At 42.8% G+C, this 19568-nt stretch overlaps 4 non-coding genes across 4 annotated transcripts; all 4 read right to left on the reverse strand.

The window, feature by feature from the left end:
• Positions 1–6728: 6728 nt before the first annotated feature.
• Positions 6729–6868, reverse strand: LOC141168274 (U4 spliceosomal RNA). The gene has a single exon (XR_012252016.1). It is a non-coding gene; the product is annotated as a U4 spliceosomal RNA (small nuclear RNA).
• A 3077-nt stretch (positions 6869–9945) lies between these two features.
• LOC141168123 (U4 spliceosomal RNA) lies at positions 9946–10085 on the reverse strand. Its single transcript, XR_012251874.1, has one exon. It is a non-coding gene; the product is annotated as a U4 spliceosomal RNA (small nuclear RNA).
• Positions 10086–12427: 2342 nt separating this feature from the next.
• TRNAK-UUU (transfer RNA lysine (anticodon UUU)) lies at positions 12428–12500 on the reverse strand. The gene has a single exon. It is a non-coding gene; the product is annotated as a tRNA-Lys (tRNA).
• A 3718-nt stretch (positions 12501–16218) lies between these two features.
• LOC141168156 (U4 spliceosomal RNA) lies at positions 16219–16358 on the reverse strand. The gene has a single exon (XR_012251906.1). It is a non-coding gene; the product is annotated as a U4 spliceosomal RNA (small nuclear RNA).
• Between the last annotated feature and the right edge of the window lie 3210 nt (positions 16359–19568).

The raw sequence follows: 19568 nt of genomic DNA on the forward strand, positions 1-19568 counted from the left end.
ACGGTGCCATCTATACACAACGGGAGGCCACACGGCGCCATCTATACACAGCGGGAGGCCGCACGGTGCCATCTATACACAGCAGGAGGCCACACGGCGCCATCTATACACAGCGGGAGGCCGCACGTAGCCATCTATACACAGCGGGAGGCCGCACGGCACCATCCATACACAGCAGGAGGCTTCACGTAGCCATCTATACACGTATACTCAGCAGGAGGCCGCACATAGCCATCTATACGGTGCCATCTATACACAGCAGGAGGCCGCACGTAGCCATCTATACGGTGCCATCTATACACAGCGGGAGGCCGCACGTAGCCATCTATACACAGCGGGAGGCCGCACGGCACCATCCATACACAGCAGGAGGCTGCACGTAGCCATCTATACACGTATACTCAGCAGGAGGCCGCACATAGCCATCTATACGGTGCCATCTATACACAGCAGGAGGCCGCACGTAGCCATCTATACACGTATACTCAGCAGGAGGCCGCACATAGCCATCTATACGGTGCCATCTATACACAGCGGGAGGCCGCACGGCGCCATCTATACACAGCGGGAGGCCGCAGGGCACCATCTATACACAGCGGGAGTCTCAGTGCTTTGCAAGAGCAGTCAATAAATTCTGCTTGACTAATTCGGAGCACCATAAAGTCTGGTTCGCTTCTAACCTGCTGTCTTCATTTTCAGCTTGCTGAATTCTAACTCATTTACTGTCATTCGAGACGATGCCTTTGCTGGTCTCTTTCACCTTGAATACCTGTAAGTGCTCCACTTAATGTCATATTTTTGATTCTGTTCTTCTTCATCTTTTGGCATGTGCAATTGTATGAGCAAGTATTCATATGAATTTATGACCTACTTAAACCTTCGAGGACCTTAAATTTTATTCAATCAAATTTTTTTCCAGTTTAAAACTATGGGACATATATGTGCCTTGGTCCTCAAAGGGTTTTTAAAGGGGCTGCAAACATAAATACGAAAAAAATAATTCAATTAGTGCTTTTTGTGTTTATTTAATTTTTATTTGAAGTCCATTTTTTTATATACCTTGAAATTAAGCCCTACCCCATGGAATGAAGCCCTACCTACATGACATCTGAGAGCTACATGGATCCCGCTTGTGAGGTGCCTGTCCGTCACTACTATTCAGTTTTAGGGTCCACTCACTAAGCCATATATTCTCTCATGCAAGAGAATAGGGCCAATTATGCTAATGACACTCGGCTCAAACTCTGTCAGAGCTTCAACTGAGTGTGATCCGATTCTCTCGCAGCACAGATATGGATAACTTAATTTCTCCATCTTCTCCATAGTCTCTGTGAGTGTTCATCGGACTGCACTTGGATGACATCCGAGTGCAGTCCAATGTTTTACGTGCGCCCATAGACTTGTATTGGTGCACATGGTCCGAATATCGAATGAGATTATTTTCTCATGCCAATAATAGCAGATCTGCACTTTCCCATAGTATAACATAGGGCCGAGTCCTATCCGATAAAACATCACATAGCATTCGGCCATGTTATACGATAGTGTGAGCGAGCCCTTAGAGTCAAGGAATATTTACATGCAGATGATGATATTACTCTCCAAGTGTATATTTTTTTAAGCGAGTTCATAGTAAATGCTTTGCCTTTTTGACCTGTGATCAACTAAAGAACAAGAAAGATTTAGGACCTCCCCTATAGAGAAACGGAAAATAGTTTGGAGGACTTGCATGTCCTTTTTTATTTATTTATTTATTATGAGAAAATCATAAAAGATCCCGTTTTTTAACCATGCTGTGACTTTCTGCTGAGGGAGAGGGAGAGAGCTGCCCTATTCAGAGTCTGTAATAAGACCTGCTGACAAAAGTGTTGAAGATACAGTCTAATGTGAATTAACAATGAAAAAAAGTTAATTTCACAAATGGCTTGTATTTTCTTAATACAAACTTTTTTTGTGTTTACAGCTCCTTTAAAGGGAATCTGTCATCAGGTTTTTGCCACCTAATCTGAGAGCAGCATAATGTAGGGTTAGAGGCACTGATTCCAGTAATGTGTCACTTACTGGGCTGTTTAGTGTTGTTTTGATAAAATCATTGATTTGTCAGAAGGTAATTGACTAGTAAGTTCTGTAGGACCCCACCCCCATCACTGATCAGTAGATTTCTGTGTACACTGAGCATGGGCAGAAAGCTGCCAATCAGTGGTGTGGGTGGGGCTATACAGAGCGCAGCATTCAGAGAGCTGCTAGATCTGCAGCAGATAAAACAGTGATTTTCTCAAAATGACAACAAGCAGCTGAAAAAGTGACACATCGCTGGAATCAGGGTATCTGCCCCTATATTGTTCTGCTCTCAGATGAGGCAGCACAATTAATATTGTGCCAAATTAATTTCCCGTGAACTATCACGTGATCTATCACAGGGGATCATGTGACATGTCACGTGATAAATCAGGTGGGGGGGGCCCGAGCCTTCTAATCTGCCCGGGGCCCTTGCTACTCTTAATCCACCCCTGATTGGAGGGGTTGAGTGGAGAATGCCATAAGGGACTTTTAACCCTCCGTCAGGGGCAATATGTTTCATAACGAGTTTAGGGGCACAGGCTAGAAAATTGGCTATATTTTCCTTTTTTTTAAATTTCAATGCTCTAAAAGTGATCAGTTACCTTAATAGGAATGTAATAAATGAGAATCCACATAATCAGGTGGAAAAAAAAATGTTTACTAACCAGAAAAGTAATATGTTTCAAAGTGCACACATTTTGCTACTTGCAAAACAAACCCGACAGTTTTCTTCAAAAACTATTAGTAAACATAAAATTTAGATAAGCAAAATAAATTATAAGGTTGCTGAAATAGTACTGTACTCAAAATCAGTTACTATCAGATGTTAGCGGTTCACCTGTAAAAGTACACTTGCAGAGCAATGAGCATGATTTGCAGATCATTTCTGCATGAGACAGGCAAATAGCATTTTTGCAATTTTTCCATGCATAATTTGAGAGTCTCCTGAGTCCTGTGCAGGTGTTGCATCTCTGCCTTTTGGGTGGTGGGGGAGCTGGTGATTCTTCGCGTTCATGTTCTGTGCGAAATTTTCTCAGCCGCATTTGCATGCTAGAGGGTATTCCAATTGTTTTCACACTTCTTCTGCGAAGCTCTGCAATGACCAGTTCATGAGCCAATGATTTAGATAGAGTCTTCTACGCTGTGATCCCAGCTGGTTTCCTATGTAAATAACGAGAGAATTTATTCCTGCCTCATTTAGCATAGTGAAAAAAATTACCATTGGCCAGCGCCTGGCATTTCTACACACGCTGAGAGTAGCACATATCTGATCTGCAGGGTCTACACCACCCTTGGTTTCGTTGTAAAACGTTATAATTTCCGGCTTATTTTGTGCTTCAGACCGAGGATCGATCACATCATCATCATCATGAAGAGAGGATACAAGAATAACATTTTAGTTCTTGCGTGGGACATAGGACACTAAAACTTTCCCATCACTAAATCCAAACATACTGTGGTATTGTTCTCTCCCTTTCACATTGATAAACTGTGGCGGCAATTGTGTTTTATTTTTTCGCACAGTACCCACATATGATATATTTTTGGATTTCAAAAAATCAATCAAACCCACATCAGTAAACCAGTTATCTGCAGTTATATTCCTCCCCGAACCATACAAAGGCTCAGCCATTCGCTTTCCCACCTCACTTGGTGTGTTGCTTACACAATATGGACCTGCTGGCTGTTTCCCCGCATAAACTTCCATATTGTAGGTAGAAGTAATCCTGGAGTCAGCAAGGGAAACATTTTTTAGCCCATATTTGTTTGGTTTAGATGGGATATATTGCCGAAAGCCACATCTACCACGAAATCCCGGGAGCATTTCATCAATAGTGACATTTTGACCTAGACAATAGCTTTTTTGACAGGTTTGCACAAATTTTTCAAATATCTCCCGATTTTTTTTCGCTCAGTTCTGGTACTTCTGTCGTCAAAACGAGGACACCGCATTATAATTTTGAATCTCTTTCTATTCATTACCAAGGAAAATTTCTCAATGCCGTCCCCATCTCTACCCCAGAGCTCCTCCAAACTCTGTCGGTTTGCCCTATAGGCGCCTGCAAGATATAGCAAACCAATAAACACCCTCAGTTCAATTACATCAATAGGGTTGACATCTCGCTTTCTAATGAAACTGTCCCTTATGGTGTCCATGTACTGATTTGTATATGTCACAATTGTGACCAGAATGTCATCAGTGAATAAACAGTTCCAGCATTCCATTTCATTTTTAGCATTCCATTCCTTGCAGTTCCTATGACACCTGGAAGGTGGCTCAAAATGTTATGCGAGCGTGTGTGAGAACGTTTAGGGGGTGGCTTTTTTATCCATTTTGTTGTTTTATCTTTGCCCAAATAATATGTTTCTATGTCTTGAGCATCCTCCGCACTCTCTCCATCTTGATCTGTATCAGACACATCTGGACATTCTTCCACATCATCTTCTGAATCAATGTCACTTTCTTCCCCTAAATCTTCTAGCTGTAAGGGGTCTGTCTCATCATCATCAAGCAGTATATTTTGCACTTGCTCAACATGAAGGGCATTTGACAAGTCAAATATTCTCGCCATTTCAGAAGAAAAGCTGAAGCAAGAGAGAGAATATGTGTTAGGGCGCCATGTGCCTGAGAAGCACACTCTTATTTCTAACAAAACCTTCTATGACAAATCCACAAATTTAGCACTAGCTATTCATAAAACAAGCTAAAAAAACAATTGGGATGAATAAAAACAGCAAATACTAACCGTCAAAGGTGTGACGCATTCAGGGGCTGATATCTGATCTCCTGAAGCTCTGCAGCACAAGAGGCTTCTCAGGTTTCACACAGCCTTTAAAGTTAGGAAGGTACTGGGAGGAGGGTGTTTCCCAGACAAACCACTGAAAATAGAGAAATGAAACTGAGTGAGCTGCGCCTGTCAGATCAGATGCCCCTGACGGAGGGTTAATTAATTGGTGGTGGTGGGAGGATGCTATCAGGTTAGCAAAGCCCACTAGGGGTACAAGAATCCAATGAATTTAAGTAGGGGTAAGCCGGATCAGATTTCGTAAATAAAATCTCACTTTTAATATTCAAGATTAAAATATGGGTACCAATATCTCACAATGACATATACAGATATTAAAGTGACAAAGTGAACCGGTCCTCAATTATAAAATAGTTGGATCTTACCATTAGAAGTTTTCAATCAGCAAAAACATCACACAGGAGGGAGAAAAGGGAAATAAAGTCAGACAGGTAAAGCTACGTTCCCTGTCGTGCCCAATGCAATATCTCCCCGTCCTGACAAGGACAGTGCCCGAGTGCGACCTATCCCTCTAATAATGTCCTTGTACAAACCCTCCATACGCATTTCATCAACCTGTAACGGGAGACTCCTCAGGGGAGATGAATGTATATAAAGGCAATAGATTATGTAACAGTATCACAGCCCCTTTATGTGGCAGAGTGCTGACAATAGCAGAGTGCTGACAGAGTGCTGACAAGAGTGCTGACAGAGTGCTGACAAGAGTGCTGACAGAGTGCTGACAAGAGTGCTGACAGAGTGCTGACAGAGTGCTGACAATAGTGCTGACAGAGTGCTGACAAGAGTGCTGACAGAGTGCTGACAATAGTGCTGACAGAGTGCTGACAAGAGTGCTGACAGAGTGCTGACAGAGTGCTGACAAGAGTGCTGACAGAGTGCTGACAGAGTGCTGACAGCGCTGACAGAGTGCTGACAGAGTGCTGACAGAGTGCTGACAAGAGTGCTGACAGAGTGCTGACAGAGTGCTGACAGAATGCTGACAAGAGTGCTGACAGAATGCTGACAAGAGTGCTGACAGAGTGCTGACAGAATGCTGACAAGAGTGCTGACAGAATGCTGACAGAGTGCTGACAGAATGCTGACAAGAGTGCTGACAGAGTGCTGACAAGAGTGCTGAAAGAGTGCTGACAAGAGTGCTGACAGAGTGCTGACAGAATGCTGACAAGAGTGCTGACCGAGTGCTGACAGAGTGCTGACAGAATGCTGACAGAGTGCTGACAAGTGTGCTGACAGAGTGCTGACAGAATGCTGACAGAATGCTGACAAGAGTGCTGACAGAGTGCTGAGAGTGCTGACAAGAGTGCTGATAGAGTGCTGACAGAGTTCTGACAAGAGTGCTGTGCAGCACATGGAGCAAATGCTTCATAATCTATTCCCTTTATATACATTCATCTCCCCTGAGGAGCCCCCATTACAGGACACCATCAGGGACTAATAATGATAACAACTAATAATAGTGAATGAATAGCACTGTATCATAGACACATAGTAGTATCACATAGTGACTGAATATCGCTATACCATGAACATAATATAACAGCAAACAGTTTTTGAATACCGCCAAACCATGAAAATATAGAAACACCAAACAATGACTTTATTACCGCCATACCATGAACACATAATAACAAAAACAACTAAAACATGACTCCATATAGAGAAATCTCCGGGGAAGCAGCTGACTAGATAGTAATCCTGTAATTGATCCCGCACGTTTCTTTGCTGATTCTCTTGTCCTCAGGGAAGTGAAATGTCACTTATAATTCTCAGCCCGACACATGTAACATACGGCTCCAATACAACTGTATACACGTAATAATCTCCCATAAACACTTCTTTTAATATTAACCAACTACTCAGTCTCCTGAAAGACTGTTAAAAATTGCCATGCTGACTGTATTACGAGCCCTCATGGCGGGGTATTGGGAAAAGTTTTCAACTAGCAATAATCACGCCTCGGATAAACCTCATGGGCTATGATACTGCCACTGCGCAAAGGTGGAGGTCATCTGTGAGGAGCTGCGGCCTCCGGATCTGGGGCTCTGTCTACACTGAGGAGAGACAAAGTCATTAGGGGGCTGTGGGAGCAAAGGATTCTGGGAGTGGATATGCTAATAAACCCCTCCCTTAAGAAGAATTGGTAGCAGGGAGGATGGAGAACATTTTTCCAGCGATGTTGCTGTGTGGGGCCACATTTCGTTATAATTTGTGCCGAGCTGTAGGAGCTTTTAACGGTACCTTTTTAGGGTACGTATGATGTTACAGTCGCTTTTTATATGCAGGAACCAAAAATTCTATTTTATTATTTTTTTGTTACTGTTTCTTTACATTTTACACTATTTGGTGTTAAATAATTGCGTATTTCAATAGATCTAAGGTTTATGGGCCCAGAAAAATAGTAGTTTTATTTCTAGGTAGTGGAGGGAGATAATGCAACAGATGTCTTAGAGAGAAATTGTAAAATCCATAAAGATATCTCCAGACATGGGACATATCACCCTCACATTGAACATATGGGATTAATTATAACTGGGGAAGTGAGAAAGAGCTGAACATTGAAGTAGGGACTTCCTGCTGTGAGCAGGTAATTACATTAAGGCCACGTCCCCACTATCAGTATTTGGTCAGTATTCGGTCAGTATTTTTTCTCAGGAGTGGGAGACAAAACCAGGAGTGGGTGATAAATGCAGAATTTATGCACTTATTTCTATTATACCTTTTCTCTGATTGTTCCTCACCTGGTTTTGGCTCCTACTCCTGAGAAAAAATGCTGACCAAATACTGACTAAATACTGATAGTGGGATCGTGGCCTTAGGGATCTGATGGGAACCAGCCAACAAACTTAGGATTCTTATGCTCAGAGGCAGAGAAGTATAGGGGCTTCCTCTGTTCATGGAATTATCTCAGACACTCAGGAGCCAGTGGTCAGTGATGAATATTGGGGTTGCATCAATCCGATATTTATGGGAGAAATATTTTCAGCGCTGTAGCGAAAGGACAACCATAATGCATTCACTCACATCATGGTAAGGCCATCCGAACCCCTCCAACTTAATATCATTCCGATGGATGATGCTATCTGTGCCATGTTTCATCTCTATAGAAAGGTAAAATCGTGATAGAAAACACAATAATATCTCCCACCTGGGACCTCCAGGGGCAAAGATATGCTGAAAGTTGGAAATCTCGTAAACTTCTAAAAGACCTAGCACATCCCATGACAGGCCCCCATATAAGCTCACTGAGGGGAGGCATGTGCGGGTAACCTTGATCTAATAAAAAGCAAAGTTTGGGTTTTTAGTATTTGTCAGTTCTGGAAGACACAGTACTCTGTCATTCTGTCTATTGCTCTAAGGAATACTTTCTTCCACTAAGCTCTGATTCATTTCCATGATTAGGTTTAGTACTTTTCTCTTATTATCCCTTTTATTTTATGTAATTGAATATATACCATATTGTTTTGTTTCCCTTTTGTATCATCTTTGTATATTTTTATAAACACTGCCTACCTTTCTGGATTTATATATTTTATTAACTATATAAAATTTAATATCGCTGTTCCTCTGGCTCTGTAAACCGCAACCCTGAAGCCATACGCTATCTGTAAAGGGTGTCCAATCAGAGGTGGTGGCAGCGAGCAGTGGTTCCCTTTTGTTATTGTGGAGCTGGCAGTGACCATACGGGGGGTATATATATATATATATGTATATATACATATACATATATTCCATGCGTTGGAATTGGAGGTGCATATACCGTACACTCACTGTGAGTTCCTCAATAACCGGCCTTGTAGTAGAAGCAGCTGTGGCCTCGTCCATCACTCGTCAGTCTATTGTGTAATTGTCCTGACCATAAGAGGCAGCTGAGTTGCATCCCCTGACATCTGGTGGCAGTGATCGAATCTGTATGGTCTCCCAGAGGAATAACAACATGTGTGGTGATAATCACAACTTGAGAATGGGATCGCTAGGAGCACAAATATGGCGACAACACAGAATCATGAGCACGAATATGGCGGCATCAGACACAAGAGTACAAAGATGGAGGCCACACAGTATTATCAGGAGTACAAACATGGCGGCACCAGAGCCACCACAAGAGTACAAAGATGGCAGCTGCACAGTATTATCAGGAGTACAAAGATGGCGGCACCAGACACACCACAAGAGTACAAAGATGGCGGCAGCACAGTATTATCAGGAGTACAAACATTGCGGCACCAGAGCTACCACAAGAGTGCAAAGATGGCGGCACCAGAGCTATCACAAGAGTGCAAAGATGGCGGCCGCACAGTATTATCAGGAGTACAAAGATGGCGGCACCAGACACACCACAAGAGTACAAAGATGGCGGCCGCACTGTATTATCCGGAGTACAAAGATTGCGGCACCAGAGCTACCACAAGAGTACAAAGATAGCGGCCGCACAGTATTATCAGGAGTACAAAGATGGCGGCACCAGACACACCACAAGAGTACAAAGATAGCGGCCGCACAGTATTATCAGGAGTACAAAGATGGCGGCACCAAACACACCCCAAGAGTACAAAGATAGCGGCCGCACAGTATTATCAGGAGTACAAAGATGGCGGCACCAGACACACCACAAGAGTACAAAGATAGCGGCCGCACAGTATTATCAGGAGTACAAAGATGGCGGCACCAGACACTCCACAAGAGTGCAAAGATGGCGGCCGCACAGTAATATCAGGAGTACAAACATGGCGGCACCAGAGCCGCCACAAGAGTACAAAGATGGCGGCAGCACAGTATTATCAGGAGTACAAACATTGCGGCACCAGAGCTACCACAAGAGTACAAAGATGGCGGCACCAGAGCTACCACAAGAGTACAAAGATGGCGACCGCACAGTATTATCAGGAGTACAAAGACGGTGGCCGCACATTATTATAAGTTGTACAAAGACGGCAGCATCAGAGCCACCACACGAGTACAAAGATGGCCACCACATTGCACAACTGAAAGCACTATCATGACAAACTCCAACCACAAAGCTCACAGATTGCTATTTGCACACCACCCATAATTAGTCTGCTCTTTACCACCTATTCAGTCTCCTGGGAGACTGTCAAAAATTGCCATGCTGACTGTATTTCAAGTCATCATGGCGGGGTATTGGGAAAAGTTTTCAACTAGCAATAATCACGCCTCGGATAAACCTCATAGGCTATGATACTGCCACTGCGCAAAGCTGGAGGCCATCTGTGAGGAGCTGCGGCCTCCGGATCTGGGGCTCTGTCTACACTGAGGAGAGACAAAGTCATTAGGGGGCTGTGGGAGCAAAGGATTCTGGGAGTGGATATGCTAATAACACCCCTCCCCTAAGTCTGTAATGGCAGAAAGAAAAGCTCCCCAGGCTGGGGGAGGGGAGGGGGTTCATGCACTGATATAATACCGTTATACCATGAGCGCAGAATAACACAAAGTAGTGACTAAATACCAACTTACCATGATCTCATAATAATGCCAGATAGTGAGAGAATACTATCTCTGGGCTCGGCCTCTCCGATCATTTATAGACACCCGCATCCTGTGTAATACCAGGTCCATCAGGTGGTCGAAAAGGGATGTTGTAATCTGTGGCCCTATAGAGGCCACAATGTAAGGAACTGTACAGGTGACCTAGCTGTGGCACCATCAGAGGAGATCACCGCTAGTCCTCCATGCTGAGCCTCCTCCCATAATATTAGGCCTGTTGTGCTGTATATTATATTATATCACCTATATATCATGGAGTCATTTCAACATTTTTTATTCAATTTTATTAAAAGTTTCAGCCTGAAAAGGTACTCGAACCCTGAACTAAAGATTTAGGACTATTTCAGGCTGGACCTAACTCGCTTCCATTAGCCTCTAGCACTTCCAAAGAGTGAATGCAACCACGGTCTCTTATAAGAAGGTGCATAGACAGGTTTTTTAAGCCCTTTTACAATGTAACCACTGCAGCCAATCACTAGCCACAGCAGTAACCAATGTGACTGGAGACTGACAGTAGTGATCACACTTCTGTACGGCCAAAATAGGATGTACAGAGATGGGCTGTTTCCTATTTATGGAGGCGAATATTAAGCAATTGCAGGTTTAAGTCCCCTAAGGGGACTGATAAAAATAAGATCATGCCCATCTGTGCGTCCAGAATAGGATGTACAGAGGTTGCCTATATAGAGGTGAGTATTAAGCAATCGCAGGTCCAAGTCCCCAAAGGGGACTGATAAAAATAAAATCACTCCCCTTTTACCAATATGTAAAAAAATTAGCACATTGGGTATTGCTGGGTTTCTAAATATCTGAACTAATAAAATATTTTTATCCCAAATGCTACAAGCCGAAACCGAAGAAAAAAAAATCTAAATGGCAGAATTGCAGGGGAGGTTGGGGGAGGGGTCATGTCACCTCCCAAAATAAAGTGGAATTAAAACAGATACGAAAGTCATATGGACCCCAAAATGGTACAATATAGACTACACCTCGCCCCGAAAAAAACAAGACCTCGCACAACTCTAACAACCCAAAAAATAAAAGTTATGGCTCTCAGAATATGATGGCTGAAACAAGATATTTTTATTTAAAGCAGTTTGATTTTTTTTTTACAGTAAAACAACTATATAAAATGTGACATCACGATGATCGCACTGACAAGTAGAAGAAAGTTATCAGGTCATTTTTACAGCAACTTGAACGCCAAAAAATCAAAACTCAAATAACAATGGCGGAATCAAAACTTTTTCATTACTTGGAATTTTTCCCACTATTCAGTATATTTTATGGCAAAATGAATGCTATCATACAACACTAAATCTCGTCCCGCAAGAGATGAGCTCTCATACAGCAACGCGGATGGAGAAATAAAAATGTTGTGGCTTTTAGAAAACAGAGAGAAAAAAAAATAGATTGGCCACTTCTTTCATCGTCAGCCTGCAGACAAGTCAGATCTCCCACCTCCACAAAATAGGAAAGCACATCTATTATAACCACATGATTCAGTCTCAAAAATGCAACTACTAGTTTATAGCAATTTTTCGGAGTTACAAAAAACAGCGCCACCCCTGTGAACAGGTTGTTTGTGGTATTGCAGCTAGGCCCTATTCTCTTCAATAGAGCTGAGCAGTAATACCAGACTTAATCGGGTTTTTGCACCATCCAGAAATTTCTAGACAGTTCTTTATGGGTTTTCAATGTGTCCATAAACCATGTTCTCTGTTTGTGACTTTCGAAAAGTTGTTCAGAAAAAAAATAAAAATCAGGCTGGCGGCTCCGGACACAACTCTGGACTAGTGTGGAACAGACATTTTTTTCTAATCCTTGACAAAAACTGACCAATGTGACTTCTGACTAATTAACGAATCAGCCTCGGGTTATTTATACTTACCCGAAATCTGTATAAAGCCGGGTCTTCCCCAAGGTGATCCAAAAAGGGACGGTGTAATCTGTGGCCTATGGATGCCACAATATGGGAAACTGTGCAGGTGACCTTACATACATATCATGCAGTTGTTTGAAAAAAAATGTCATGAAATTTTATTAAATAACAATTCTGCCCAAACAGGGACTTGAACCCAGGACCCTCAGATTAAAAGTCTGATGCTCTACTGACTGAGCTATCCAGGCTCTGTGGAAAACATAGGAGTGGTAAGATTTCAGTGTGGAACTAACAACAACTAAGGGCCCCGTCACACTAAGCGATGTAGCAGCGATCCCGACAACGATACGACCTGTCAGGGATCGTTGCTGCGTCTCTAATACATCGCTGGTGAGCTGTCAAACAGGCAGGCTCACCAGCGATCAGGGGAGCAGCGATATCGTGGAAAGAATCGTTCCACGGTGTCCTGCTCCCGTTACCAGCCTGCTGCAAGCAGGGGCAGGCTGGTAACTATGGTAAACATCGGGTTACTAAGTGCGCGTGTGCCCCTAGTAACCCGCTGTTTACCATGGATACCACTATGCTACGGTGCGCGGGAGCCTCCGTGCACCGTAGCAGAGTGGTATCCATGGTAAACAGCGGGTTACTAAGTGCGCGCGTGCCCCTAGTAACCCGATGTTTACCATAGTTACCAGCCAGATCGTTGGTCCCGCTGGTCACACACAGCGATGTGTGCTGGCCAGCGGGAGGCCAACGACCAAAAAATGGTCCAGGACACTTTGCAACGATCAGCGACCTCACAGCAGGGGCCTGATCGTTGCAAAGTGTCACACACAGCGACATCGCTGGTGAGGTCGCTGGTGAGTCACCAAAACCGTGACTCAGCAGCGATATCGCTAGCGATATCGCTATGTGAGACGGGGGCTTAACACCTTGTATTATATAAATACATTATTTCTTGCACATGGGAAGTATGAAGGGATCTATAATGATACCATATATTACATGCACGCTCACTGAAGCCCATAGGATGAATGCCTCCTTGGACCTGCCAGGGTCAGTCACAGAGGTTATGTTCCCTCTGTAAGTGACCTAAGGCTGCACACCATAACTACTGATGTGCACAGCTCCCGCCTGCTTTGTGTGCCCCCTATGACTGATCCTGAGTAGCAGGAAACATCCGATGTTCAAGGGGTCACCTACGCAGTCACACAGTAATACCATTTGGAGCCACAAGGCCGAGCGCCATCTCTGCACAGTTCCCCGTCACTTCCGCTCGGACCATACACATAACATGAGAGCAACAAGAGCCTGTACTATGTGCAAAAAGAGCCTGTACTATGTGCAACAAGACCAACATAATGGAACGCCAACATGGCAGCAACATAAAGAAAATGCATAATATTTAGTCTGTCTCTTATAAGAAGGTGTGTAGACAGTTTTGTTTAACCATTTTACAATGTAACCGCTGCAGCCAATCACTAGCCATAGCAGTGACCAATGTGATCATAGACTGGCTGCAGTGATCCCACATCTGTACGGCCTAATAGGATGTTCAGTGACTGGCTGTTTATGAAGTATGGAGGCGAGTATTTTTTCAACTTTTTAAAGGGTTTTTCTATTATTAAGTTTTCTATCTCCGTAGGCTCGCCCAGTGAAAATAATAATAAACTGTGTTTTCCTCACCCCCCGATACTTCCGAGCTGCCTGTCTGTCATTGCTTCCCGTCCTGTCAAGAGGCTGCAGCAGTGATGCCACAAATTGTGACCACTACAGCCAATCACTGAGGTCGGCATCAGTCTGGTGATTGGCTGCAGTGGTCACGTTCTGTAGTTGTGATGTCTCGCCAGCAACTTGTCAACAAAGACCAGAGGAAGCGACAGGAAGGCAGCGCTGGATATTAGGAAGTCTGGTGACATAGAGACGTTTATCCTCGGAAACACGTTGAAGATTTCTGTCCTGGACAACCCCTTTAAGGTGATTAGACCGGATCATAGTCAGCTGAAAGGCTCCATGTACATCGAAAGAGACCACGCCTCTCTCCCTGTGGGGTCTGTCCTCTAACTTAGGTTGGGTCTGTGATTCCCCTTCCCCCATCACTTGCGGTTTTGTTTTTTTATCACACACTTTTAGTGTTTTTCTTAATTTATTTATTTTTTCTGTAGAAAAGTCTGTGTGACCCCAGAAAGAAACAGTTGCTATGAAAGTCTTTGGTGTCCATAGCAACCAATCACAGAGCAGCTTTCATTTTACCAGAGCTGTGTAAGAAATGAAATCCGGACCGTGATTGGTTGCTATGGGAAACAAAGACAACCACCGGTGCAAGCTCTGATCGCTGCTGTTCAACCCTCTGACAATGTCTGACAGCGGCATGTAAATGGTCGTGATTTGTCTGCACCCATCTCGACCCCCCAAATTCCCACCCACTCCTGCAATGTGATTGCATGGTGCCGATGGGTTACCATGACAGCCGGGGGTCTAGTGAAGGCCCCTGTCAACGCTATGTTTGTACATACAAGTACAGAAAACTTCACCTAATAAATACTATTCATTGTCCAAAAAAAACCAAAGTGCTTTACAAACATGTACTGTATTAGAAATCATGGCTGCTTTCTTCCAAAAACAGCACCACTCCGGTTCACAGGTTGTGTGTGGTATTGCAACTGAGCTCCATTTACTAAAATAAAGCTGAGCAGTAATTCCAGACACGACCCGTCCATAACGGCGGAGCTCCGTCCAGAGGAAAGGTTTATCTAAGACCGGTTTCACAAATCTGCGGTCCACAGTCTGGGTGCGATCCATGATGTACGGAGCGGCTGCGGGTCTCTTATATCAGGCAATCGCAGGGTTAAACCCCGAAGGGACTGAAAAAAAATCAAAGACATTTAAAGAAAAAAATTAAAATTATATATATATTGAATAAATATATTTAAATAAATCGTATTTTCTCAGTTTAAGAAGAAAAAAATAGATATATATATCATATCTATATTTAAATACATATTATATATATATATCATTTTATATACATATATTTAAATATATATTAGAATATTTAAAGAAAAAATAAAAATTATGTGCATACATATATATATATAATCTTTAACATTTTTTAGATTTTTCAAAAAATGTTCATATCTAATATTTATAATATTTAAAAAAAAATAAAAATATATTTATATATACATATATATCCAAAAAAGACAAAGGCAGCAGCACTCCATTGTTCAATATAGGGTGAACTTTTTCAAGCTGGAAAAAGTTTCACATTTTGAACGAAACGTTGCCCTGACGTGATGGGTCAATAAATCCCCCTATATTGGACTATGAAGCGCTGCCTTTGTCTTTGCTGGACGTCTTGAGGTTTGGTTTTGCCTGTAAGGCGTATTTAGCACCCAACTGTTTTTGTAATAACTTTGCTAGTGCTGCACCTGTATTTTTCTAATTATATATTCATATAAATAAATATAAATATATATATATATATATATATATATATATATACACACACATATGTACAGTATATATACAATTTTTTCATGTATTGTTTTACATTTTCTGACATGTATATACATGCACATATACTATCAGTACTATTTTGGGGTCTATATGACTTTCTGATCTCTAATTATCCCATCATATTTTGGGAGGTGACCAAAAAAAATCCCAGATAATTTGCCATTTACACTTTCTTCTGTTTTAGTGCACGCTGCATATAATAAATAGTATTTTATATATGTACCCAGCGATAACAAATGTGTTAATTTCTTATTTATTTTTGGAAAAGTGGGTGTTTGATCTTTATACTCACAGATATATATATATATATATATATATATATATATAATTCTTCCTGCATGGAACAAGTTCTCATTGGCATAGAAATATACCTGAAATGTTATAATTTCTAGAATATTGATCCTACAGCACATGGACGATTCAGATCTATCTCAACCACCTATTCAGTCTCCTGGGAGACTGTCAAAAATTGCCATGCTGACTGTATTACGAGCCCTCATGGCGGGGTATTGGGAAAAGTTTTCAACTAGCAATAATCACGCCTCAGATAAACCTCATGGGCTATGATACTGCCACTGCGCAAAGCTGGAGGCCATCTGTGAGGAGCTGCGGCCTCCGGATCTGGGGCTCTGTCTACACTGAGGAGAGACAAAGTCATTAGGGGGCTGTGGGAACAAGGGATTCTGGGAGTGGATATGCTAATAAACCCCTCCCTTAAGAAGAATTGGTAGCAGGGAGGATGGAGAACATTTTTCCAGCGATGTTGCTGTGTGGGGCCACATTTCGTTATTATTTGTGCCGAGCTGTAGGAGCTTTTAACGGTACCTTTTTAGGGTACGTATGATGTTACAGTCGCTTTTTATATGCAGGAACCAAAAATTCTATTTTATTATTTTTTGGTTACTGTTTCTTTACATTTTACACTATTTGGTGTAAAATAATTGCGTATTTCCATAGATCTAAGGTTTATGGGCCCAGAAAAATAGTAGTTTTATTTCTAGGTAGTGGAGGGAGATAATGCAACAGATGTCTTAGAGAGAAATTGTAAAATCCATAAAGATATCTCCAGACATGGGACATATCACCCTCACATTGAACATATGGGATTAATTATAACTGGGGAAGTGAGAAAGAGCTGAACATTGAAGTAGGGACTTCCTGCTGTGAGCAGGTAATTACATTAAGGCCACGTCCCCACTATCAGTATTTGGTCAGTATTCGGTCAGTATTTTTTCTCAGGAGTGGGAGACAAAACCAGGAGTGGGTGATAAATGCAGAATTTATGCACTTATTTCTATTATACCTTTTCTCTGATTGTTCCTCACCTGGTTTTGGCTCCTACTCCTGAGAAAAAATACTGACCAAATACTGACTAAATACTGATAGTGGGATCGTGGCCTTAGGGATCTGATGGGAACCAGCCAACAAACTTAGGATTCTTATGCTCAGAGGCAGAGAAGTATAGGGGCTTCCTCTGTTCATGGAATTATCTCAGACACTCAGGAGCCAGTGGTCAGTGATGAATATTGGGGTTGCATCAATCCGATATTTATGGGAGAAATATTTTCAGCGCTGTAGCGAAAGGACAACCATAATGCATTCACTCACATCATGGTAAGGCCATCCGAACCCCTCCAACTTAATATCATTCCGATGGATGATGCTATCTGTGCCATGTTTCATCTCTATAGAAAGGTAAAATCGTGATAGAAAACACAATAATATCTCCCACCTGGGACCTCCAGGGGCAAAGATATGCTGAAAGTTGGAAATCTCGTAAACTTCTAAAAGACCTAGCACATCCCATGACAGGCCCCCATATAAGCTCACTGAGGGGAGGCATGTGCGGGTAACCTTGATCTAATAAAAAGCAAAGGTTGGGTTTTTAGTATTTGTCAGTTCTAGAAGACACAGTACTCTGTCATTCTGTCTATTGCTCTAAGGAATACTTTCTTCCACTAAGCTCTGATTCATTTCCATGATTAGGTTTAGTACTTTTCTCTTATTATCCCTTTTATTTTATGTAATTGAATATATACCATATTGTTTTGTTCCCCTTTTGTATCATCTTTGTATATTTTTATAAACACTGCCTACCTTTCTGGATTTATATATTTTATTAACTATATAAAATTTAATATCGCTGTTCCTCTGGCTCTGTAAACCGCAACCCTGAAGCCATACGCTATCTGTAAAGGGTGTCCAATCAGAGGTGGTGGCAGTGAGCAGTGGTTCCCTTTTGTTATTGTGGAGCTGGCAGTGACCATACGGGGGGTATATATATATATATATATATATATATATATGTATATATACATATATTCCATGCGTTGGAATTGGAGGTGCATATACCGTACACTCACTGTGAGTTCCTCAATAACCGGCCTTGTAGTAGAAGCAGCTGTGGCCTCGTCCATCACTCGTCAGTCTATTGTGTAATTGTCCTGACCATAAGAGGCAGCTGAGTTGCATCCCCTGACATCTGGTGGCAGTGATCGAATCTGTATGGTCTCCCAGAGGAATAACAACATGTGTGGTGATAATCACAACTTGAGAATGGGATCGCTAGGAGCACAAATATGGCGACAACACAGAATCATGAGCACGAATATGGCGGCATCAGACACAAGAGTACAAAGATGGAGGCCACACAGTATTATCAGGAGTACAAACATGGCGGCACCAGAGCCACCACAAGAGTACAAAGATGGCAGCAGCACAGTATTATCAGGAGTACAAAGATGGCGGCACCAGACACACCACAAGAGTACAAAGATGGCGGCAGCACAGTATTATCAGGAGTACAAACATTGCGGCACCAGAGCTACCACAAGAGTGCAAAGATGGCGGCACCAGAGCTATCACAAGAGTGCAAAGATGGCGGCCGCACAGTATTATCAGGAGTACAAAGATGGCGGCACCAGAGCTACCACAAGAGTACAAAGATGGCGGCCGCACTGTATTATCCGGAGTACAAAGATTGCGGCACCAGAGCTACCACAAGAGTACAAAGATGACGGCCGCACAGTATTATCAGGAGTACAAAGATGGCGGCACCAGACACACCACAAGAGTACAAAGATGGCGGCCGCACAGTATTATCAGGAGTACAAAGATGGCGGCACCAGACACACCACAAGAGTACAAAGATAGCGGCCGCACAGTATCATCAGGAGTACAAAGATGGCGGCACCAGAGCCACCACAAGAGTACAAAGATAGCGGCCGCACAGTATTATCAGGAGTACAAAGATGGCGGCACCAGACACACCACAAGAGTACAAAGATGGCGGCAGCACAGTATTATCAGGAGTACAAACATTGCGGCACCAGAGCTACCACAAGAGTGCAAAGATGGCGGCACCAGAGCTATCACAAGAGTGCAAAGATGGCGGCCGCACAGTATTATCAGGAGAACAAAGATGGCGGCACCAGAGCTACCACAAGAGTACAAAGATGGCGGCCGCACTGTATTATCCGGAGTACAAAGATTGCGGCACCAGAGCTACCACAAGAGTACAAAGATGACGGCCGCACAGTATTATCAGGAGTACAAAGATGGCGGCACCAGACACACCACAAGAGTACAAAGATGGCGGCCGCACAGTATTATCAGAAGTACAAAGATGGCGGCACCAGACACACCACAAGAGTACAAAGATAGCGGCCGCACAGTATTATCAGGATTACAAAGATGGCGGCACCAGACACACCCCAAGAGTACAAAGATAGCGGCCGCACAGTATTATCAGGAGTGCAAAGATGGCGGCACCAGACACACCACAAGAGTACAAAGAT

This window comes from Phyllobates terribilis, unplaced genomic scaffold (assembly GCF_046119375.1).
Source record: "Phyllobates terribilis strain yellow unplaced genomic scaffold, ASM4611937v1 Scaffold_11__3_contigs__length_659146591, whole genome shotgun sequence".
Taxonomy (NCBI): domain Eukaryota; kingdom Metazoa; phylum Chordata; class Amphibia; order Anura; family Dendrobatidae; genus Phyllobates; species Phyllobates terribilis.